This window comes from Pelophylax lessonae (genome assembly GCF_965119305.1).
Source record: "Pelophylax lessonae genome assembly, chromosome: 4".
NCBI lineage: Eukaryota > Metazoa > Chordata > Amphibia > Anura > Ranidae > Pelophylax > Pelophylax lessonae.
Window position 1 is genome coordinate 114,903,586 of NC_138771.1, and position 26,768 is coordinate 114,930,353.

Consider the following 26,768-nt stretch of genomic DNA (forward strand, 5'->3'; position numbering starts at 1 on the left):
CAGATAAGGGTGTTTGAACGAACACATGTGAGTGAGAACCGACGCCTTAAATAGCCATCTAGTCCGGCGCTGAGTGATGACAGCTCCAGTCTTAAAGGTGTATGCGCACCTTTCCAAAAGTAAATGGTAGGGCGCATACACTTGTGGAAAGTGTAATTTAGGGTACCAAAGGTACCGGAACATTACAATACCCCCCCCTTAAGGCCTGCTCCTGAAGGCCTCTGGAGCTGGTTTGTCTGGGTATCTCGCATGAAAATTGCGGATTAATCTAGGGGCATGTATGTCAGAGGTGTTTAGCCAGGTGTCGTCTTGGGGCCCATAGTTCTTCCATCTAACCAAGTACTGAAGTCTTCTTCTGTAGATACGAGAATCCAGAATCTCTTTTATCTCGTATTCTTCTCCACCTTCAACTTGTACAGGAGGGGGAGGTGGAATATTAGGCCTTATTCCTTGGTCCGGAACATGGGGTTTTAGTAGCGACACATGGAAAATGGGATGGATTTTTAGGTCCATTGGCAATGTAAGCTGCACTGCAGCTTTTCCAATAAGTTTCTTGATTGGGAAAGGTCCCAAGAACAGAGGTCCAAGCTTTTTGCTAGGGATCTTCAGTCTCAAGTTTTTTGTTGAGAGCCAAACGAGGTCCCCGATAGTATACTGTGGAGAAGGTCTTCTACGAAGATCATAGTACTTCTTTTGTTGACTGTGAGCGTGTGCAATGGTAGTATTTAGTAAACCCAGAGAATCCTTTATTTGGGAAAGATAGTCTGAGGCTACTGGGTTATTTGAAGGAAGGATGCGTGGAGGGAGAATAGAGGGATGGAACCCATAGTTCAAGTAGAACGGACTCTGCTTGGTTGTACTGTGAGTTGCGTTGTTGTAGGCAAATTCTGCCAGGGGGAGAAGATCCAACCAATCATCCTGTTGGTAAGAAGTGTAACAACGTAAATACTGCTCGATGCATTGGTTGACTCTTTCAGTCTGTCCGTTGGTCTGCGGATGGTAAGGAGAAGTGAGCTTCCGCTCAATCCGTAGTATGTGACATAGTTCTTGCCAGAATTTAGAAATAAATTGGGATCCACGGTCAGACAAAAGAGTTTTTGGGATACCATGTAATCTGAAGACATGTTTCATCAGGAGTTCTGCCGTTTGTTTGGACGAAGGTAGTCTGCGAATAGCAATGAAATGTGCCATCTTTGTCAGATGGTCCACTGACACCAAGATGGTATTAAATCCTTTGGAAGGAGGCAATTCTACGATGAAGTCCAATGACAGAACCTCCCATGGAGTTTGGGGTATTGGTAGACTGCATAGTAGACCGGATGGTCTCGTAGTGTCAATTTTGGACCTGGCACAGACATTGCATGAAGAGACGAATTTTTGTATAGATGTTTTCATGTCAGGCCACCAGAATTGCCGAGAAATCAAATTGAAAGTCTTTGTCATACCCATATGTCCTGCCATAGGCACATCATGCGATAATTCCAAGATCTTGGTGCGTAGGGTAGGTGGTATATAAAGTTTGTCATTGTAGTAGAGGAAGCCTTCTACATCAGTATTTAGTTGTGGTGGGGGTGAATCCAACCTTATACCATGCAGAACCTCTTCCTTCAAGGAACGGACAACTCCAATAATGCGTTTGTGAGGTATTATAGGAACGGAAGGAATTTCAAAGTAGTTTTCTTCAGTTAGTCATGATAGTGCATCCGCCTTTTTGTTCTTATCTGCAGGTGTGTAGGTCACTAGGAAGTTAAACCTTAGAAAGAATAGTGACCATCGTACCTGTCGATGCGAGAGAGTTTTGCTAGTCTGAAGATATTGGAGGTTTTTATGGTCCGTGTATATAATTATTGGTAATTGGGTGCCTTCGAGTAAATGTCGCCAATTCTCCAGAGCCAATTTTATAGCAAGCAGTTCCTTCTCACCCACGGGGTAATTTATCTCGGGACTGCTCAGGGATTTAGAAAAAAAGGCGACTGGATGAAGTGGTGAAGTGGGGGTAGGTCGTTGGGAGAGTATTGCTCCTAATGCCAGGTTTGACGCATCTACCTCCAGAATGTATTGGAGGGATGGGTCTGGATGGCGTAATATGGGAGCGGAAGTAAACCTTGTCTTTAACAAGTGGAAAGCCTTATTTGCTTCTTCTGACCATTTAAATGGTATTTTTATGCTAGTGAGCTGTGTGAGGGGTCTCACAATAGCAGAAAAGTTTTTTATGAACTTCCTGTAGAAATTTGAAAATCCCAGGAATCGCTGTAGCGCCTTGCGTGTAGTTGGTGTAGGCCAATCCTGAATGCAGGATATTTTACTCATGTCCATCTCGATTCCTGTTTTGGATATGATGTAGCCTAGAAAGAGTACCTCATCTTTATGGAACAAGCATTTCTTCAGCTTCACATAAAGATTATGTGCAAGCAATCTCGATAATACAAGTCTTACATGTCTTATGTGTTCAGACAGGGTCCGTGAATATATAAGTATATCGTCCAGATATACCACAACACAGACATCTAGTAAGTCTTTAAAAATATCGTTTATAAATCGTTGGAAAACTGCAGGGGCATTGCATAGGCCGAATGGCATCACAAGATATTCGAAAAATCCGTATCTAGTTCTGAACGCAGTCTTCCACTCGTGTCCATCACGGATTCGAATGAGATTGTATGCTCCTTTCAGGTCTAATTTTGAAAAATAGGTAGCTCCACGCACCTGCTCAATGAGCTCAGGGATAAGCGGTAGAGGATAGCGATCTTTTATTGTGATAGCATTCAATTTCCTGTAGTCGATGATAGGTCTGAGACTTGAATCTTTATTGCGAACAAAAAAGAGTCCTGCTGCTGTGGAAGAAGTGGAAGGTCTAATAAAACCTTTTTCCAAGTTCTCATCCAAATAGGTTTTGAGATGGGCAAGTTCATCCTGTGAAAGAGGATAAACATGACCGAACGGCAATTTGCTATTTGGGAGTAGATCAATGCTACAATCATAGTCTCGATGAGGAGGTAATGCTTGAGCATTTTTCTCAAGAAAAACCTCAGAAAGATCCTAATAACATAGTGGTGCAATCTCATCTGTCACCACAGACAGAATCTTCCCGGAAAACGGGAGGTTACACGTTTCCTCGCAATAACAAGAAGGGAAGGTCAAGGACCGTTTCTTCCAATCTATGGTTGGTTGGTGTGTGTGCAACCAGGGAAGTCCCAACACAATGGGAAAGTGGGGTGATGGTATTAAATCGAAGGTAGAAGTCTCCCTATGAGACTCGTTAATAGTGACTAGAAGTGCTTGTGTCTGATCGGTGATCGGACCAGAGGATAACGGAACACCGGTAATAAGACTTACTGAGACAGGTTTGAGTTTAGAAATAATAGGAATTTTATTTAAAGCAGCAAAACATATATCCATATAATTTCCACAAGATCCTGTGTCAATCATGGCCTTAGTAGTAATCCTGTTCTGGTCCCACTGTAATGTCAAAAAAACAGAAATGTAGGGGTTAGTGAATGAAGTTGTCAATCCTCCTAGAGAGACATGTGAACACTCACCCTTCTTTTTGTTGACTAGGGGACAGACGTTTATCTTGTGATCCGGGGATGCACAGTACAAGCAGAGATTTTCATTTCGTCTTTTGGCTTTTTCCATAGTTGATAGCGGTGGGCGTATGGTTCCTACCTCCATAGGAACGGCCAGACTCCGAGAGGAAACGGATAATGGCATTCCCATCTTTTCAGCCTTTCTTTCTCGTAGTCTTCTATCTATGGTAATACTGAGTTGTATTAATGCATCCAGGGTTTTTGGCAGATCCGCTCGGGCGAGCTCGTCCTTAACGGCTTCTGATAGGCCAAGCCTAAATTGGGTTTTCAGAGATGCATCATTCCATTCTGAATCAAGGGTCCATCTCTTGAACTCTGCGACAAAGTCTTCCACAGGCCTCCTTCCTTGTTTCAAGGATCTTAACTGAAGATCAGCAGTACTCTGCCTATTGGGGTCATCATATAGGCTAGTGAGCTCTGCCAGGAACAAGGTATAGGAGTTGAGAAGCTGGTCGTTTTTCTCAAAAAGAGAATCTGCCCAGGCTCGAGGATCGCTTGATAGGTAAGAAATAATAGTACAAACCTTAATGTGATCAGTAAGGTAGGTACGAGGTTTTAGCAAAAAAAGTAACTCACATGCGTTTTTAAATTCGCGAAATTTTTTGCGATCGCCTGTAAATACCAAAGGGGGATTTATCTTGGGTTCAGGGGACTGAGCAGAGGTAAGTTGTGTCAGTCTAATTACCTGCTGCGACAGAGCCTGATTGTCTTCTTTTAATTCAGCAAGTGCATGTATTAACGCAGATACTTGCTGTTTTAATTGTGTCACCTGAGTGGTTATTTCTGGAACTATTTCTGCTGAATCCATTTTTAGGTTCGTTCAATCTGTAACGCTCCTGCGTTTTTATATGGTGTGGATTTTCAGCTGCAGAAATAGTTCCACGTCAGCAGTCATGTAAGAGATATGCTGAGATACCATTCCCAACCTCAATGACTCATCATGTGTGGAAGGTCTTATTTCAGCCAGTAAATACACACAATTAGCAAGCTGGTTCTTAGAGTGACTTTATGCATGTGGTAACACAATGATGAAGGTTGAGGGATAGGTTGAGTGATAGACACTTGAAGGTGAGACAGTAGCAGATGGATGCAGGAAGGTTTAGCAATGTTGTATGATAGCAGATGATAGAATAGCAGGTGGACATACAAAAGAGATCAACCCAGTGCAGAAAAGTAGCAGTAGTCTCAAGAGCTAGCAATCTAGTTTATGCAGATGTGATAAACAGTCTCTACTATGCAGAGCTAGATAGTGTAAGCTTAGTATAAGTTTATAGAGAATTCCCCTGCGGGGTACTTAGCACTATTAGCGATACAGCCGAAGGGTGGTTCAGGAGAGGCGGATGATCCAGTAGCGGGATACAGGGATCAGCGCAGCGAGGTTCCGTCAGCGAAGTAAGCTTGCAAGCATGGAAGCTTCAAGCAAGGTTAGCATCCAGATAAGGGTGTTTGAACGAACACATGTGAGTGAGAACCGACGCCTTAAATAGCCATCTAGTCCGGCGCTGAGTGATGACAGCTCCAGTCTTAAAGGTGTATGCGCACCTTTCCAAAAGTAAATGGTAGGGCGCATACACTTGTGGAAAGTGTAATTTAGGGTACCAAAGGTACCGGAACATTACATTATGACAGTAAGGAGGCCCTCACTTTGGCGACCCGCAATAAGACTCAGGTGGAGTACAAAGGAGCGAAAATCCAGATTTTCAATGACCTCTCCCCCATCACTCTGAATAAACGTAGGGCACTTCATGGGGTGACGCTACACCTGCAGAAACACAGGGTTCCTTATTACTGGGGTTTTCCGTTTCGCCTGGTGGTCACTAAGGATGGAGTTCAGCATGCCATGCGGGAAATGCACGAGGCTGAGTCTTTTGTTAGAGGCCTGGGGCTACCTCCGCTTCCAGAAGAAGATCTACTTGCTCAATAACAACCCCCAAGCCGTCCACTCCCAGCTACTCCTGCTCGTATCTGGACCCCGGCCAAGACACCACAACGCAGGCCTTATGCTACTCCTCAGCGACAGAAGCCCACCAGATTCCCACCCTGAGGTTTATGAGGATTCTACCTGATCCTGTTTTCTCTGGTCTCCCCGGTTTCCTGTGAACGGACTGATCGGAAGATGGCTGCCATGTTGGTAACTTTCCTAGACCGGTCCGGCTGGACTGGTTGAGTTTTTCCCCCCCATGGGGCATTTGTTTTCTCAGTTCTTGAAGCCTAATTTTTATTTTTCTCAAATATTTTATTTATGGAAAAGGAATAACTTTTGCTGGAGAGTCGATGGGTTGCCCACCCCTGTTGGAGTACTGTTTCCTGGAGGCTCCCGTGCTGCCTGTAATGCCTGTGGGCTTTGCCCTGGGCTCCCTGGGATTTTGAAATCATTCAGGGTTCCTTCTGGAGATTTTGAATAGATGTTGTTTTTCTATTCTTTTGTTTTTCTTCTTATTATGTTTTTATCTGTTTTCATTTTACTGTGTTGGACCCTTTTTGTCCTTGGTCCGACGTTTTTATGTCACATACACGGATTGGTCTGTTCTATCTTTGGATGGAGTACAGACTGCATCAATATGTCCTTCTGAGGTAGTTACGAAGGGTTATGACATAGTGGGAGGTAGTTTTACCCATGCATATGATATCTGTTTGGTTGTTGTTATACCATGGCTTTGAGGTTTATGTCATATAATGTCAAAGGTTTGAACTTGGTTCAGAAAAGGTGGCTTGCGCTGAAGGCTTTTCGGTCCTCCGGGGCGGATGTGATTTTGGTGCAGGAGACGCACTTCCGCCCTGGCGGTTCGTTTAAGTTTGCGGCCCGATATTTCCCCACAGCCTATGTGGCCTCTCAGAGAGATCGGGTAAAGCTGGGGTCGCCATTTTAATTTGGAGGTCTTGTCCCATCAGGGTCTGCGACTCGCTCCTGGATCCTCATGGGAGATACATAGCCTTGGTCTGTGATTACCTGTCCACTTCCTTTACCCTTATTAATATCTATGGCCCGAATGAGGGTCAACTGGCTTTTTTGGATAAGACCCTCTCGACCACCTCTCATCTCTCCCAGCCCTTTATGGTCGTTGGGGGTAACTTCAACCTCATAATGTCTCCTTATAGGGATAGGCAGTCTATATCCCAGGACACCCCCTCCCATAGACACTTGGGTCAGGCTAAATCTTTTCGCAGGTGTCTCCATTCATTCAGGTTGTTTGACTCCTGGCGTATTAAGCACCCTACGCACAGACAATATTCCTTTTACTCAGCTGCCCATAAAATGCATTCGCGATTGGATCATTTTTTCATTTCAGCCCCGCTGATTTCCTGCATGGTCCAGTCGGAGATTCTTCCCATCTCCTGGTCTGACCATGCTCCCATTATTTTTGATGTCTCCATGGCGGGGGCTGCTCCTAAGGCCTGCCATTGGAGCTTGAATGATAGACTCCTTCAGATTCCGGAGGTCCGGAATCGGTTGGAGGATGGTCTGCGGGACTATTTTGAACTTAACGAGGGTTCTGTGCCTGAGGTGTCTACTGTATGGGAGGCCCATAAAGCCTTTTTCAGGGGTATGTGCATTGCGGAGGGCTCTCGTCTGAAGAGGGAGGCCAAGAGAGAGCGTGGCTCCCTCCTGGCTGAAGAGCGTCTGCAAGCCTCCCCGTCCCTGTTGGGACTTAGGAAGGTGGTTAATCTCCGAGATCGCATCAAGGCTCTGGATATGTCCAAGATGGTTAAGTCCTTGATGTGGGCTCGGCAGAGATTTTTTTACGAATATTCTAATAATCCCCACAGAATGTTAGTCAACAGACTTAAACCCAAGCCTTTCTAATCGGTCCCCGATCTCCTGCTCCAGCCTGATGGTAGCCCCACTCATTGTCCTTATACCATGGCCGAGGTGTTTGGTAAATTTTATAGAAATCTTTATAACTGTTTGACTTCTGAGAACCGCTTTCATTTCTCTGCTGACAGGTTTGAGAGCTTTTTTCAGGATCTAGACATTCCCAGTCTTTCTAAAGCTGATTTGGAAAAACTAAATGCTGATATTTCCATGGATGAGTTGGCTGCTACGATTAAGGACCTACCCTCTCGCAAGGCACCGAGGCCGGATGGACTCACATATATCTATTACAAAACTTTCTTGCCCACCCTGGCCCCCCGTCTCCTGGACCTCTATGCTTCTTTGCTGGAGGGCAGGACGCCTCATTCCCACTTTCTCTGCTCCTACATCTCTGTTATTCCCAAACCGGGTAAGGACGCCTCCCTTCCAGATAATTACAGACCAATTGCGCTTCTTAATTCTGGTTTCAAAATCTTCACTAAGATTTTGGCCAACAGATTGGCTGGTCTTCTTCCGAAATTGATAGATAGGGATCAAGTCAGGTTTGTTCTCTCCAGACATGCCGGGGATAATACTAGATGTACTGTGGATTTGATCTCCCTCCTGAACAGATTCCCCCGCCCAGCTTTGGTTCTCAGCTTGGATGCCCAAAAGGCCTTTGATAGGTTGAGCTGGCCCTATCTTTTTTCTACACTTCAGAAGTTCGGTTTTGGGGGCCCCTTTTATAGAGCGTTGGAGGCCCTCTATTCTCCCGCCATGGCTCAAGTCTGTATGTTGTCTGCCTTTATGTCGCCTGTGTTCCCCATGTCTAACAGTACCCGGCAGGGATGTCCCCTCTCCCTGTTATTGTTTGTGTTGTGTTTGGAGCCGTTGGCGGAACCCATTCGCTCCCATCCTGATATTGCTGGGGTTACTATGCGACATAGAGAATATAAACTTTCCCTGTTTGCAGACGACATATTGTTGACTTTGACGAACCCGCTAGTTTCTCTGCCAACGTTACATGCCCTCCTGGATTCCTTTGGAGCTATATCTGGGTATAAGGTCAATACATCCAAAACGGAAGCCATGCCCCTTTATGTTTCCCCGGATCTATTGTTTCGACTGTAACATACATGTCCTTATAGGTGGTGCATGCAGTCGCTCAAATATTTGGGGGTGCACCTGACCCCTGCCCACTCCATGCTTTATGTGGCCAATTTTACTCCTTTGATCCGAGAGATAGCTGTGTCCCTACAGCAGTGGACCACCCTCCCCCTGTCTTTATTGGGCTGTATTAATGTTTTAAAAATGTCTATCTTGCCAAAATTGCTTTATTTGTTTGACACCTTGCCAGTAGCGGTCCCACCTGCGCAACTCAAGCTCCTTCAACGCTCCTTTCTGAGGTTTATTTAGAACAATAAGGCGCATAGAGTGGCCTCCTCGGTGGTGTTTGCCCCTCGGAGGCGGCAGGGTTTGGGTGCTCCGGACATAATGAAGTACTGTTATGCCTCCCACCTCCGGGTGGTGGCCTCCTGGTCTTCCTGGATGGCCCCCAACAGGTGGTCGGAGATTGAGAGGGGGGTTATTTATCCTGTGCACCCTTACTTGATGGTGTGGTCACCGGCTTTGCATGCGGACGGCGTCCTGAAGTGGATGTGTTTGGATTCAATGCTGGTCACCATGGGGGTTTGGAGGAAGTGCCTTGGTCTGTACTCTCTCTCTTCGCCATGCTCCCCCCTCACCACAATTCTTTTTAATCCTTTGCTCCTGGATGGTCTCCAGGTGGGTAGGTTATTGACCTGGACTCAACCTCCACTTTTTCAACTACATAGCTTGGTCCACCTAGTGTCCCGTACGCTTTTTACTTTTGAGAAGCTTCGGGAGAAGTTTTCCTTGCCGAAGCAGTCCTTTTACTTTTATCTCCAGGTTCGCGACTTTTTTCGGAAACTGGCGCCGAAATGTACCCTGGAGAGGCCCACGGCCTTTGAATTGTTGTGTGGCCGTGGTCCCCATCAGGGACATTTGGTGTCCTCCATATATGCCATTTTACATGACACTGTTCCGCTTGCCGAGGACTCACATTTTTACAAGCATCGGTGGTCTGAGATACTGGATCGGCCGATCACACCGCCCATGTGGAATAGGATATGGACGTCTTCCTTTAAATCTTCCCGCTGTGTGGCACAGAGAGAGACTGCTCTCAAGGTGCTTCTGTTTTGGTATAGGACCCCGCAACGCCTTCATAAGATGAATCCCTCATGTTCCGCCCTGTGCTGGCGGTGAAGGGGGGGACACAGGTTCTCTTTATAATATTTTTTGGTCGTGTTCCCTTATCTGTCCCTTTTGGTCAATGGTTCTGGACACCCTTAAAGCCGTGGTGGGAGTGGATTTGCCACTAGACCCCTTACATTGTCTACTTGGCCTGCCATTTCCCAGGCTCTCCAAACCGGCATCCAAGCTGATTTCCTTTCTCCTTTTGGCTGCTAGGAGGGCCATTCCCCTATGCTGGCTGCAGCGGACCCCTCCAGACAAGGCTCTTTTTTGGAGACTAGTCTCTGACATCCGGAACTTGGAGTCTTTGACGGCTAGGGTGCATGATGAGATGCTCAAGTTCAATGCTGTCTGGGAAGCTTGGAATTCCTATGCCTTAAATCCCCCTTGATCCCCTTGCTCTTTTCTAGAATGTTTATTGTGTATGTGGACATTTTATTATGTTTTTACTTAAATTTTTCTCATGCTTTGCAGTTATGTACTATATCTTTGCCTGCTTTGTCATTGTGTTGTCTTTTGTTTTATTACTGCTTTGGGGACACCACTCCATGTACTGGATATTACTTTTGCTGTTATATCATTCTTCTGTTATGTTTATTATGCTCTTATGCAATAAAAATATAATTTAAAAAAAAAACTAGGGCAGAGCATATTGCACACATAATTAACGAAGATGGGAGGATGGTTACAGAGGACACTGAAAAAACAAACGTGCTGAACGCTTTTTTCTCGTCAGTCTTTACACAGGAAAAGGAGGGGTACACAGACCACAACTATATGGTTAGTAGTAATACACAGGACTTGCCGCTATGGCTAACAGAAGGTGAAATCAGGGAAAGGCTGGATAAAATTAACAGAAATAAATCACAGAGAGTGCTCAAAGAACTTAGTAAGACTAAATCTAGACCACTGTTCCTGATCTTTGCTGACAGTATTATGACAGGAAATGTACCAGGGGATTGGAGGAAAGCTAAAGTGATACCAATATTCAAAAAAGGGCAGAGGCATGTCCTGGGAAATTATAGGCCTGTCAGTCTGACATCGATAGTATGTAGACTTCTGGAGGGGATGATAAGGGACTATCTCGTAGAGTTTGCTAAAGACAGAAACATCATCAGCAGTAATCAGCACGAGTTTACAAATGGGCGTTCTTGTCAAACAAATCTCTTACATTCTACGAGGAGGTGAGCTGTGAGCTAGATAGGGGGAGACCAGTGGACGGTGGCGGCTGGTGCTCAAAATTTTTTGGGGGGGGGCGCAAAAAGAAAAATGTAATAGGTATTGCTTCGCGGCAAAAAACGTGGTAAAAAATTGCGTGACTTTGAGGTCATGGTACAGGCATGGCTCAGGTGATGGTATAGGCATGGAACAGGTGATAGTACAGGCATGGCACAGGTGATGGTACAGGAGATGGTATAGACATGGCACAGGTCATGGTAAGGGCATGGCACAGGTCATGGTACAGATGATGGTATAGGCATGGCACAGATGATGGTATAGGCATGACACAGGTCATGGTACAGGCATGTCACAGGTCATGGTACAGGCATGACACAGGTCATGGTACAGGTGATGGTACAGGCATGGCACAGGTGATGGTACAGGCATGTCACAGGTCATGGTACAGGAGATGGTATAGGCATGGCACAGGTCATGGTAAGGGCATGGCACAGGTCATGGCACAGGTGATGGTATAGGCATGGCACAGATGATGGTATAGGCATGGCACAGGTCATGGTACAGGCATGGCACAGGTCATGGTACAGGCATGTCACAGGTCATGGTACAGGCATGGCACAGGTCACGGTACAGCTGATGGTATAGACATGGCACAGATGATGGCATAGGCATGTCACAGGTCATGATACAGGTGATGGTACAGGCATGGCACAGGTGATGGTACAGGCATTTCACAGGTCATGGTACAGGCATGTCACAGGTCATGGTACAGGAGATGGTATAGGCATGGCACAGGTCATGGTAAGGGCATGGCACAGGTCATGGCACAGGGGATGGTATAGGCATGGCACAGGCCATGGTACAGGCATGTCACAGGTCATGGTACAGGAGATGGTATAGGCATGGCACAGGTCATGGTAAGGGCATGGCACAGGTCATGGTATAGGTATGGCACAGGTCATGGTACAGGAGATGGTATATGCCCCCTTTCAATGCAGAGACTAGCGTACATGCCCCCTTTCAATGCAGTGACCAGCGTACATGCCCCCTGCAATGCAGAGACCAGTGTACATGCCCCCTGCAATGCAGAGACCAGCGTACATGCCCTCTTTCAATGCAGAGACCAGGATACATGCCCCCTTTCAATGCAAAGACCAGTGTACATGCCCCCTTTCAATGCAGAGACCAGCGTACATGCCCCCTTTCAATGCAGAGACCAGCGTACATGCCCCTTTCAATGCAGTGACCAGCGTATATGCCCCCTTCAATTAAGTGACCAGCGTACATGCCCCCTTTCAATGCAGAGACCAGCGTACATGCCCCCTTCAATGCAGTGACCAGCGTACATGCCCCCTTTCAATGCAGAGACCAGGGTACATGCCCCCTTTCAATGCAGAGATCAGCGTGTATGCCCCCTTCAATGCAGTGACCAGCGTACATGCCCCCTTTCAATGCAGAGACAGAAACATCATCAGCAGTAATCAGCACGAGTTTACAAATGGGCGTTCTTGTCAAACAAATCTCTTACATTCTACGAGGAGGTGAGCTGTGAGCTAGATAGGGGGAGACCAGTGGACGGTGGCGGCTGGTGCTCAAAATTTTTTGGGGGGGGCGCAAAAAGAAAAATGTAATAGGTATTGCTTCGCGGCAAAAAACGTGGTAAAAAATTGCGTGACTTTGAGGTCATGGTACAGGCATGGCTCAGGTGATGGTATAGGCATGGAACAGGTGATAGTACAGGCATGGCACAGGTGATGGTACAGGAGATGGTATAGACATGGCACAGGTCATGGTAAGGGCATGGCACAGGTCATGGTACAGATGATGGTATAGGCATGGCACAGATGATGGTATAGGCATGACACAGGTCATGGTACAGGCATGTCACAGGTCATGGTACAGGCATGACACAGGTCATGGTACAGGTGATGGTACAGGCATGGCACAGGTGATGGTACAGGCATGTCACAGGTCATGGTACAGGAGATGGTATAGGCATGGCACAGGTCATGGTAAGGGCATGGCACAGGTCATGGCACAGGTGATGGTATAGGCATGGCACAGATGATGGTATAGGCATGGCAGAGGTCATGGTACAGGCATGGCACAGGTCATGGTACAGGCATGTCACAGGTCATGGTACAGGCATGGCACCGGTCACGGTACAGCTGATGGTATAGACATGGCACAGATGATGGCATAGGCATGTCACAGGTCATGATACAGGTGATGGTACAGGCATGGCACAGGTGATGGTACAGGCATTTCACAGGTCATGGTACAGGCATGTCACAGGTCATGGTACAGGAGATGGTATAGGCATGGCAGAGGTCATGGTAAGGGCATGGCACAGGTCATGGCACAGGGGATGGTATAGGCATGGCACAGGCCATGGTACAGGCATGTCACAGGTCATGGTACAGGAGATGGTATAGGCATGGCACAGGTCATGGTAAGGGCATGGCACAGGTCATGGTATAGGTATGGCACAGGTCATGGTACAGGAGATGGTATATGCCCCCTTTCAATGCAGAGACTAGCGTACATGCCCCCTTTCAATGCAGTGGCCAGCGTACATGCCCCCTGCAATGCAGAGACCAGTGTACATGCCCCCTGCAATGCAGAGACCAGCGTACATGCCCTCTTTCAATGCAGAGACCAGGATACATGCCCCCTTTCAATGCAAAGACCAGTGTACATGCCCCCTTTCAATGCAGAGACCAGCGTACATGCCCCCTTTCAATGCAGAGACCAGCGTACATGCCCCTTTCAATGCAGTGACCAGCGTATATGCCCCCTTCAATTAAGTGACCAGCGTACATGCCCCCTTTCAATGCAGAGACCAGCGTACATGCCCCCTTCAATGCAGTGACCAGCGTACATGCCCCCTTTCAATGCAGAGACCAGGGTACATGCCCCCTTTCAATGCAGAGATTAGCGTGTATGCCCCCTTCAATGCAATGAACATTGTGCCGTGCCCCCTTCAATGCAGAGTTCAGCGTGCGTGCCCCCTTCAATGCAATGAACATTGTGCTGTGCCCCTTCAATGCAGAGTTCAGCGTGCGTGCCCCCTTCAATGCAATGAACATTGTGCTGTGCCATGCCCCCATCAATGCAGAGTTCAGCGTGCGTGCCCCTTTCAATGCAGTGTGCCACCCCCCGAGACCAGTGCACTTACCTGGAGCAGCCCAGCGGCGACGGCTTCTGTTGTCTTCAGTCCTGGAATCACGGCGGGTGGCTTCTTCTCACTCCGGCTTTGACGGCTTCGGCGGGCGGCTTCTTCTCACTCCGGCTTCGACGGCTTCGGCGGGCGGCTTCTTCTCACTCTGGCGAGGCTTCGGTGGGTAACTTCTTCTCACACCGGCGGCGCGTCTTCTCTGGTCCTCCCGCTCCCGCCTCCTCCTCGGCCAATGGCATGGGGTTTGCCATGCGGCCAATCAGGAAGCCAGTATTAGACCGGTTTCCTGATTGGCCAGGAGGAGGATCTGTGTGACAATAGCGAGTTTTCATTCGCTATTGTCACAGAATGGATGGGCTCTGGGCGCACTGCTCTGCGCCCTGGGACCACCATTTCCATCACCCTATTAAAGCCTCTGGCTCTAATCAGGTGATTGAAAAAAAAAAAAACTTTGCACTCCATGCGTCCGGCGCCCTGCATGCAGATTAGGGGGCCGGACGCATGGATGGGGGGCGGCGCCCCTGCACCCTGTATACACCAGCCGCCACTGCCAGTGGATGTGGTGTACCTTGATTTCGCTAAGGCGTTTGATACAGTTCCCCACAAGCGCTTATCTTATAAAATAAGGTCTGCAGGCATCGACCGCAAGGTTTGCTCCTGGATATGAAACTGGCTAAAAGGGTGTGTCCAAAGGGTGGTACTAAATAGCGCATATTCAGACTGGTCTGAGGTGGTAAGTGGGGTCCCCCAAGGCTCAGTCCTGGGACCAACCTTGTTCAATTTATTCATAAACAGCATTGAGGACGGGATCAGTAGTTCTATATCAGTTTTTGCAGAAGACACAAAATTGGGCAGGGCAATAACTGCACAGCATGAAGCAGATATCCTACAGAATGACCTGAACAAAATAACAGAGTGGGAAATGACATGGCAAATGAGGTTTAATGTGGAGAAGTGTAAGGTTTTGCACTTGGGGACTAAAAACATAAAAGCACAATACACTTTAGGGGGGGAACCTTTAGGGGAAGCAAAAATGGAGAAAGATCTGGGAGTCTTGGTAGAGGATAGACTAAGCCAGTGTTTCTCAACTACAGTCCTCAGGGCACACTAACAGGCCAGATTTTAGTTGTTACCTTGGGGAGATGCAGACTAGAATACTGCAATCACTGAGCAGCAAATATCACCTGTGATGTATTTTAGTTTTCTTGCAAATCTGGCCTGTTAGTGTGCCCTGAAGACCGGAGTTGAGAAACACTGGACTAAGCAATAGCGTGCAATGTCAAGCGGCAGCTGCCAAAGCCGGCAGAATATTAGCATGTATAAAGAAAGGGATGTATTCCAGAGATAAAACTATAATCTTTCCACTTTATAAAACTCTGGTCCAATCACATCTGGAGTATTCTGTCCCGTTCTGGTCGCCAGTCCTCAGGAGGGATGTGTTGGAGCTGGAGAGTCCAGAGAAGGGCAACTAAACTAATTAGGGGACCTTAATTATGCAATTGCTTGATTTATTCTCCCTGGAGAAGAGACACCTGAGAGGGGACATGATAGCAATTTATAAATATCTCAATGGTGATCTCAGCATAGAAAAAAAGCTATTCAGTCGAAAGGATTGCATGAGGACTCGAGGGCATACAATGTGATTAGAGGAGAAGCGTTTTAACCTCAGGCAATGTGGGGGGTTCTTTACTGTTAGGGCTACAAGGTTGTGGAATTCTCTACCACAAGAGGTGGTTTCTGCAGGAAGTATGGTGGCTTTCAAAAGACTCTTAGACATACATCTTAAGGATCAAAACATTCAGGGGTATGAGAGATTAATTACGGCCCCACACACCCACACAGGTTGAACTGGATGGACTATTGTCTTTATTCAACCTCACCTACTATGTAACTATGTAAGAGAGAGGTCCTTCTGGTCATCTGTAACTCTCTTGCGATCCATCTCAAAGAAGCCATTTTAGACCCAGAAGGCAGGTACATTATTGTTATTTGCGAAATTAACGCACAGCCATATACACTAACGACACTGTATGCACCGAACTCTCATCAACTTTGGTTTCTACATGCATTGTTCAAATGCATTGCTTCTGTTAAATACAGACACCATCTGATCTGTGAGAACTTAAATTTAACAACAGACCCTCACTTAGACAATAGCTCCCAGGTGAAAGGTTGTGCCAATTCCTTACGTCAAATGTTTCACTCAGAGGAGATGTACGGTGTCTGGAGGTGCCAACATGCAATTGAAAGAGATTACACTTACTTCTCTTCCAGACATTGCACATACACCCAAATTGATATGTTTGTGGCTGATAAATGGTTACTACAAAAAATATCCTTTTCTAGGATACATGATATAACCTGGTCTGACCACGCTGCAATCTCCATTACTATAGCAGAGAAGCATGCCTCCCCTTCTGTTCTCATCTGGTGCTGCAATATTCACTTTTTACAAGAGCCCAACAACTCTAAAGTTCTCACTCAGCATATTTAAGAATTCTTCCATACCAATACTTCTTCTATTGAGGACACCCACACACTGTGGAATGCTCATAAAGCATACATTAGAGGCATTCTGATCCAACAGGGTGCTAGGGTGAAAAAGTGCTACAACCTCAAACTCTATACCCTCCTATCTGAAATTCATAGATTGGAATCCCAGAACAAACAAGACACCAAATATAGCACTTCCTTAAAGCAGAGTTACGGCCTATTTTGCAACTTTAGTGATTCCTGGAGTGCTCGCTATGCTGATTAACAATTAGGCATTTTCAATTTTTTTCAGGGGTCCTTACCTTATTTTCAGGGCATCTTTGATTGTACTTCCTCCTTCTCCCCCCTCTATGGCCACGGCCACCGACATCACTTCCACCTTTGCATTGCATCCTGGGAGCTGTTTGTTATCACTCCCAGGAGGCTGGAATCAGGAAGGACTCCCAGAACACTTCCTGGAATGAGGAAGAAGGACACAGCAGATTACACTGTGGCTTCTGATGCCCACATCCAAGATGGCTGCGCTCAGACAGCGTTTTTAAAAGTAAGATTTTGACTGAAATCCAATACTGTACACCTTGTAAGTATGAGAATAGTGGTTCTGTAAAGGGCGATGGATTAGTATTATAGGGCTATTTTTAGTTAAAAAAAGGTATTTGAGGCCGGAACTCCGCTTTAAGCCTTAGTAAATTACGAGAAGATTTAAGAAACTTTCTAACCCAGCAGTATGATAAAATTCTCTGCCATCAAAAGGCACACTCTTATGCAAACACAAACAGAGCAGGCAAATACCTGGGTAATAGAATAAAAATAGCCCAAGCCAAATCCAGAATTGCCCATTTATTTCATCCTACCCTACACTACAAGATTATGAACCCCCAGGATATAGCAAACCAATTTGCTGATTATTATGGGGCTTTATGAAAACTTACGGGATGACCCAAAAACTCCCCAACCCTCTGGAGAAAACATTAAGGATTTTCTACAGAAACTGGACCTCCCCACCCTCTCAGAGTCACATCTACTTAAGCTGAATGCCCGTTTACAACTAAATAAATTGAACATACTATAACATCCCTCCCCTATGGAAAGTCTACAGGCCAAGATGGCTTTTCCAACGAATGCTTCAAAACTTTTAGCAACATTCTATCCCCTCACTAACAATAGGTCTATACAAAAGTTTTTCTGAGGAGATGTTGACTGCCCATGTTGTCACCCTACCCAAACCCGGAAAGGATCCTACCACAGCGGCTAATTTTCGGCCAGTATTACTTTTGAACATTTACATCATAATATACACAAAAAAATTAGCCAAACGTCTTATGGATATTATTTTGTCCTTAGTAAATATTGATTAGATGGGATTTCAGGATGCTATACTCTCTGAAATTCTAGCCTTATACTCACAACCATCGGCGCAGGTCTACACCTCTGGGTTGCATCCAAACCATTTAACATCTCTAATGGGACTCGACAGGGATGCCCACTCTTTTCAACTTAATGACTGAACCCATAGCAGAAGCAATTCAGACACATCCCTTAATCTCTGGTTTCAAATTCCATTCCAACCAACATAATAAATAACCTTTTTTATGATTATGTCATACTGAATATGATAGACCCAACTAATTCACTCCCATGGGCCCAACAAATTTTGACACAATTTAGTACTATATCATACTACGTGTTTGCAAGGGATCCCATATTTGGGCATGATCCTAACAGCCACTATATCGTCGCTAGCAGCAACCAATCTGAATCCCCTTATAGCTAAGTTCAAGGAACAATTACGACAAATCTCACAGCATGAACTATCTTGGATAGAGAGGCTAACGGCTTTCAAATGGCCATACTCCCCCAAATTCTCTACTTATTTCGAATTCTACCCAATACCCAATCTATACTTCAAAATCCTGTTGAGTCACCTCCGCACCTTTCTCTGGGATAACAAGAGAGCAAGATGTCAATAGTCTAACCTGATTAAGCACAGATCAATTGTTGGAGCAGGGGGGGTAGACATTCGCAATTCATTTTGGGCAGTCCATATGGATCAACTTAAGTTCTGGTTCAAAGGCAAAGATATCCTCTTTTGGACAAAGATAGAAACAGCACTGGCCCTCACTTCCAGTCTATGAACCATTTTAGAGTATGATTTATGGAAACCTTGGGATATCTCCCTACTGACAGTGCCCACACAAGCGTCAATACTAGCGTGGAGACAACTACACTGGCAGTCGGACACCCAAACAAACATGCACTGACATAGTCTACTGACTACCCTCTGCTGATCCTAGAAGCTATGATCCCCACACTATCAATCAGATCACTTTCACTACATGGCATAAAGTCCATTAAAGACTTTATGCAAGGTCCCAGAACAAAATCGGTAGAAGCAATTACAGTGGAATATAGTCTCCCAAAACAGCATCACTTCACATGTGTTTTTTGTATCCGCTTTCTTGCCAAAACTCCTATGCCACATCTCAAAATACACCCCACAGTGTGGAATTTTTACAACTCACAAAAACCAATGGACAGAGGAATTTCCATTCTTTACAATATCATCTAAAACAAACACACCTTTCAAAAGACCAATACAATGCTCAAATGTGAAAAAGACCTCCACACCAAGTTCTCTCCCCTCCAATGACAGAAAGCCTTTACAGCAATCCACCAAGCATCGCACTGCACTGTGCATTGGGAAAAGACACTCAAAATCACACATAGGTGGTACTACACCCCATACAGGTTGGCCAAGTTCTCAAATTCATCATCACCTAAGTGTTGGCGGAATTGTGACCAAATAGGGCATCTGCTACACACACTATGGGAATGTCCAAGCCTGACGAGCTTTTGGAAACAAGTTTTTAAACTCATATCCTCGTTAACGGGCATACTAACTCCTCTCAACCCAGGACTTGCATTTCTAAACCTTGATATAGATTTATACACTAGTTCAGCCAGGACTGTGGTCACACACATCCTGCTGGTAGCTCGATCAACTATTCTTAAAAATTGGAAATCTGAAATCTGTCCCAATCTTTCTGATGTGAACTCTTTAGTCCAACAAAAATTAACATATACTAGCTATTAACTCCCTCACTTGTACGAAATTCAACAAACTATGGGAAATTTGGACTGAAAGGGGTACTAGTTCATTGTCTTACTGAGTACTGTATGTATGTTCTTGACTTCTTATTTGATTGCAAATGTTATATTTTTTAATGAAAATACTCCACATAATATACTCAAAGCTTGGTGTGTCCATACCGTTGTTCTGATGTATACTGATTCCTAAAAGTTTGTATTGATACCTAAAAGTTTATACCAATGCCTGACAGTTTATACCATTTCCTAACAATTTGTATAAATACCTAACAGTTTGTAAACCATGTGCACCATGTTTGTGTATCCTTGTATATCCTGTATACAGTTTTTTTTTTTTTTTAATCAAGAAACAAAGTTTATTAAAATGTGCAAAATTACAAGTATTAAAAAACAAGCATGACATACAGCATAGATATCCATAAGATGACAAGGAGATGATGAAGAACATCCCAAAAGGAAAAAAAAACAAAACAAAACAAAGCAGAGAAGGGTCCTCAAATAACCCACATGGTCCCACCCAAACAATACTGGATACACAAGCTAGCAAAGACATAACACCCTGTCCAACTGATATACTCTAGGCGTAGAAGGCTCCGGCATGGTACATAGCAAGTAGATGGAGTCATCAAGTGGAGCATGTCTGTGACGACTGTAGCCATCTGTCCCAAATCTTATTATATTTAGTAGGGCATCCATTATTTATATAAATGAGCCTCTTATATGGCAGATAAGCATTCACCTCAGCAATGCAGGCAAAGTAGGGGGCGAGGATTGCATCCAGCTCCGAGCCAGCACTTTCCGAGCGCCAAATAACGTTTCATGTATGAATTTCAGCGAGTTCGGAAACAAGACCCAAGAGACATTGCTGAGGATCCAGTGAAACCAGGGAGCCCATCTGGTCATGCAAAAACTGTATCACCTGTTCCCAAAAGCAGTTGACAAGAGGGCAATGCCAGATCAGGTGCTCAAAGGTTCCAGGGGATATAAGGCATTTGGGGCATTCCGAACTACGGGAGGGATAGAACTTTGCCATTCTAACAGTTGTAAGGTAAGCCCTATGTAAAATATAGGTTTGTGTGAGCCTATCAGACATCTTAGGAGACACCAACTTGCTGTCCACCTCCAGCACCTCACTCCAGTCCTCATCATCTATTTCCCCGACAGGCTTAAGAGAGTAAGCCAGCTGTGTCGCTGAAGGAGTGATAAGCATATCATAAAATATGGAAATCAACTTCTTTGGTTCATCCCCCCTCGTGACCATCAGCACATCCAAGGACTGAAACTGGGGGTAAGTACCGTCAAACTGAGCTCGTAGTGCATGACGCAATTGAAGGAACCGAAAGAACATGGAGTTTGGCAATCAAAACTCATTCTTCAATTGATCAAACTGTTTAAGGTGGAGGACATGGGAAAGCTGATATATACCGTGCCGGATCCAGATCCGGGGGTCAGGAACCAGCAACAGTTCCCTCAAGTGTCTATTAAACCACAGGGGCGTGTCCTCGCGGAAAGGTGAACAGCCCAGTTTTACAACCGCCAGGTCCCAGATCCTCTTATTGTGAAATGCAAGAGAGAGCCTACGAGAGCCACCAACCGTGGATCCCCAAATATCTGATGAAGCTAACCCTCTGCAGTGGTAGGGAAGCTTGCTCTATCGGAAGGGCATTTGTGATTGAAGGTTCGGAATCAGCGAGGTACAGAATCATATCATCGGCGTATACCAACCTTCTCCTCCAAAGGCCCGGAGCACAGTCCATTGACACCAGGGTGGGTTCTCAGAGCCATGGCCAGTGGCTCAATTGCCAAGGCATACAACAGGGAAGAAATGGAGCACCCCTGACGCGTCCCCCTAAAGAGAGGTAAGGTGACAGAGGTCCACCCATTTGCAACCACCCGCGCTCTTGGGGAAGTATATAATATAGAATGCCATTTGATAAAGTTGGGGCCAAATCCGAAGCAACAAAGGCACTGCCACAGATAGGGCCATTCGACAGAGTCAAATGCCTTGGCTGCATCTAATGATACCACCACCCTGGTGCCAATCTGTGAGTGAGAGGCCTGGATGTTAATATGCAAACGTCTAGTGTTGAACGCAGTATTCTTTGCAGGCATAAACCCGGTTTGGTCCGGATGCACAAGCAAAAGAATTACCTTGTTCAAGCGTAGGGCCAAAATCTTGGCCAAGATTTTAACATCTGTCTGCAATAAGGATATCGGTCTGTACGATCCCGGATGATGAGGGTCCTTGCCTGGCTTAGGAATCAGCACAATAAGTGCTTCTCTCATAGATTCCGGCAAGGTATTAGCCTCAAACACCGCTTGGTATAATTCAAGAAGCTTGGGAACCAACGTATCCGGAAACCTTTGATAGAATTCAATCGGTAGACCGTCCGACCCAGGGGCCTTAGATCGTGCGAAGAGGGACATCGCAGCCACAATATCCTCCTCTGTGATAGGGGCCTCTAAAATCTGAACCTGTGAGTCAGCAAGGGCTGGGAAGGTAAGCTCATCAAGAAAAGCGGATAGCACTTGAGGGGAGTAATCAGCCCTAGACTCATATGCCTCTTTGAAAAAGGTAACAAATTCAGCCGCTACCGCAGCCGGTTCTGTCACATGGTCCATGGAGTGGGAATGTAACAATAGCACTACAGGAGACCTAGAGTCAAGATGAGCTAGATAAGCCAGTAACCTACCAGGGTGTTCTCCATGTTCAAACAGCCGTTGTTTCGAAAAGAACATGGAACGTTTGGCTTCCTCAAAGCACAGTTGGTCAGTCACTCGGGATTGCAATTTGAAGTCAGCTAAGCTAGCAGGGGAAGGGGCCTCCACGTAATGGTCCTCCAGCTCACTGAGACGAGTCAGCGCCTGAGCGTAAGATGCCTCAGACGAGCACTTGTGCCTGTTAATACGTTCGCTCAACAAAAGTTGGCAATGTTTTTTAAACATATCCCAGACAAGCAGGGGGGAGGCCGTTCCCGCATTGGAGCTAAAATAGAATTGCCATTCTACCGCAAGCTTGTCAAGATCCGGCAGAAGAGTCAGCCAGAAAGGGTTCAGTCTCCAAGTCGGAACGGGGGGTAGTATAGATCTACTGAGGGTAACACAGTATGTAGCATGATCAGACAGGACACGTGGGTGAAAATTCGCCCCCTGCAGCCTAGGGAGGAGGTGCCGGGAAACCAGGATGAGATCTATGCGGGACATGAAAGAGTGGGTGGAAGAGAAACATGAGTATGCCTTATGATCGGGATAGAGGTGTCTCCAAGTGTCCACAAGAGCAAAATCCATCAGCAGACGGGCAAAACGAGTTTCACGGAAAGGACTGGGGGTGCCAGCAGGCTGCCCCAACCTATCCAGACCAGGATTCAAAACGGTATTGAAATCACCCAGCCATATGGCCGGGACGGTCGGGTGTCGGGACATGAAGGAAAACCCCTCCGTGAGGACACTAGAGCAATAAGGGGGAGGTACATACCACGCCAAAAGTAATACAGGGGAGTTGTCAATATGAGCCAATAAAAAGACATACCGGCCCTGAGGGTCCAATTCAACCAACTGAATTGCAAAAGCCACTGATTTAGCCACCAGAACAGAGACACCTCTGGAGAAGGTAGTGTGGGTAGAATGAAATGCCCAGCATATCCAGGGGAGCCGAAGCGCCCGCTGCAAAGAACCAGCAGCAAGAGTTTCAACCAGTATGATGACATCAGCACGCTGACGCTATATGTAGGAGAACATGGCAGTGCGCTTCACCCCCCGAAGACCATGCACATTCCAAGTCAAAAAAGTTAAGGACGCCATCCAGAGGTGAAAAATAGAACAAATATAATTATCTTAGGTTGTAAGAGGGGACCCCCAGAGCCATCAATATAACCAGAGCCAATCATATACCAAATGAAAGTAAAGATCCGTCGGGCAAATCGAGCAGGACCATATATAAAATAAAAAGGAGGACATAATAAGGGACCCTTCATTGAGATAAAAAACATAAAGCATAAACCCCATTCCCACCCGGCTCTACACTGACCCCAACTCGTGTGAGCATGATTCCAAAACAGAACATAAAAAGTCAGCAAGATGCATAAATGGGTTCTCCGGTTCCCATCCCTGGCCCCAGATAGGGGAGTAGGTGGGAACCAGGGCACTATACTTAGGTCACAACAGCAGAGGAGCAAGTGACCAGCAATCAAAAAAGAAAAAACAGGATACAGAAACAAAAAAAACAGTAGCATCCTAGGGGCGATTGTCTCGCTGAGCAACATGGAGAGAGGACAAATCCTATCCCAGGGGAACAGGACCACAAGACAGTACCAGGAGAGCAGGGTGGACTACCCATGTTCAGTGGAAATGAGCAATGAGCATAATCCCCAGGTATGTGTTGCAAACAGAGCAGGCAGAGATGCGTCCGGGCATCGTAGTAGCAAGGCACCAAGAACAGGCGGACGGGGGGAGAGGGGATGTGGGGCAAACTGGCCATTGAGTCACAGAAAATGAAATCCCTCTACCCAGCAGGAGCATAAGGAAGAGGAAGGGATCAGGGACCTCAATGGGGGAAAAAAGGGGGGGGTGAATCCTCAAGCAGGAGCAATGTTGCGCCGATCCAGCCAGTCCATGGCTAAGGCAGGGTCCTCAAAGAACTGGACACGGTCATCCACCTCCATCCTAAGAAGGGCTGGGTACAACATGGCATATTTCAGGTGGAGGGCCCTCATGCGCCGTTCAACCTCCTGGAAGCGGGCTCGCAGACGCTGGACTTCGCTGGAAAAATCTGGAAATACTGCAACATGACCATTTTGAAAAGGGATGTTCCCGTTTTCCCTTGAGAGGCAAAGGAACTTGTCTCTATCCCTGAAGTTAAGAAATTTAGCTATAAACGTACGGGCCAGAGCTCCAGATGGGGGGGCCACGCCAGAATACAATGGGCCCTTTCCACCGCAAACATCACTGAGAAGGACTCACGGCCATAGGTTTTAAGGAGCAGATCCTCTAGGAAGCTGGCTGGGTCAGCACCCTCGACCCGTTCAGGCAGGCCAATAAAGCGGAGATTGCATCGCCGCAAACGATTCTCCGTGTCGTCCTGCTTGGAGTGAAGCTGCTGTATCTGATTTTTAAGCTCCTCTGCGGAGTGCTGCAGGGGATGTAGAATGTCTTCGGCCGTGCTGATGCGGTTCTCAGCCTCTGTGACCCACTCCCGCAATTTAGACATATCCTGCCGGATCAGCGATATGTCTATATTGACCTCCTCAATTTTTCAAGTTAGGGTGCTTTGGCATAGAGAAATAGCATCCAGCACTTTGGATGTGTCCGCCGCCACATGCTCCGACGATGAGGAGGAGCCGGCGCCATCTTCAGCCTGGGAAGCCTGTTCCTGCCGCAAGCTGAGAGCCGGTGTCTGTGGCCTTTTTCGGCGGTGACATGATGCCTGGAGGATCAGCGGGGCTCGGGGAACAGTCTCGGGTAGGTAAGGTTGGATATACCGCAGCAGAATAGATCGGGTAGACGGAGCTCTCACCACTTGCGACTTATCCCATCAGGCTCCAGGCCACGCCCTCCTGTATACCGGTTTGTATACTTTTCTAATATACCAATAAAAAATAATGATTAAAAAAAAAATCTATAACAGACCCTCCCAGCCTGGCATGCAAGCGAGCATGCACTCCTTTCCTGAACAATACCAGGTCATATGCTCTCAACATAGGGTGGGCGTCATTAAACATGAGCGGGAAGATTTCAGATTATGTATCAAATTTACGTTTTCTCTCCATAGATCTCCACATCAACTGGGCCAAGGATGTGGGGATGAGGCCTTTGTCCCCGTCCCCATCAACATTGAGATAAGGAGAAGGCGGACATCAATTTTTGAGGAGCCCTGTGTTTCTTTGTTTTTTTTTTCACAGTGTAATTGGTGGTTATGATTTACCATAACAATCAGTGGTTGTGCAGCCACCGATGTCCTCAGCTCAGGTTCAGGTTAAACACATAGTCAAACTGAACTCAAAGTTCATCTACATACAAGAGGAGAAGAAAAAGAAAGAACTGAGCCAATTTGTAGTCAGCAGGTGTCACAACTTCTTATACCTGTTGTATAATAAAAAGAGGCTGCTATTGCTTGCTTCTTTCTGGTAATCTTAGTTAACTGGCTGTCACTGGGTTTTACCATTGTGAGTTACTGATCCTAAACATGCATTCAGCCTGGAAAGTCAGAGTGAAGCTGAAACCCCTGATCTACATATTTCTTTTGCATCCGTGAAGCAAAGTATTGAATAAATAGGATGAGCAGAACAGTACAGCAAATATAATTTTGAGAAGGAGTGATCAACAAGGGTGGATTAACCATTTCTCAAAAATAGTTTTTTTACTGTATTTTTATTATATGTGCATGCCTGGATGAGGCTAGTGCTATATTTATGAATTACAGATAATTTGTTCTCCATTAGAACAACAGCCTAGCTTAAAGGGCTAGCTCACCTACACAGGAAAAATGTAAAGGTGAACTAACACCAAACTATTTCAGTAAATCTTTTCTCCCCCCTCTTAGATTAACAATTAATAAACTAAATGAGTGTCTTATCCTCATTAAAATGCACTATAATGCAAGATTTGTATATTGTTGGTATGTTACCTTTTGTATCAATATTTTGTGTAGGTTTTGTTCAGATTGTATCCGATTCTTTTGTCATATTACATTGTTGGTTTTGGTGGGGGCTTATATAGGGGTTGATTAGGTAATGTACTCCATCAGAAGTAGAAGAGTGACAATATGAGCAAATATTGTCTAAGTACACGGGGCATGTGTATTCTTAATTGAATCTTAGTGTGTTTTGTGTATTTCTTCCAGGTCTTTGCAGTATACCAATGTAAACAGTTGCCTCTGTGCAGGAGCTTCTTGTAATTGTAGCATCCTCCTAGTGTAGAGTGGGCTGCTAGGTAAATCCAGTTAGCTCCACTGTAAGGAGCATGTGGTTGATTAATTAGGGCTGCTCAGTATTTCACAGGCTGTTGCTTTTTTTGCTTCTCTCTGTTTTCTATAGGGTTATAGAACTATAGTCGAAAAAAGAGCAGGGCATGCAGCCTAGAAATGTATGGGACTTTAGCTAATCACTAGGGAGATGTGTCCAGAAGATGACTGGGGAGCTCAAAAATAGGCCTGAGCAGT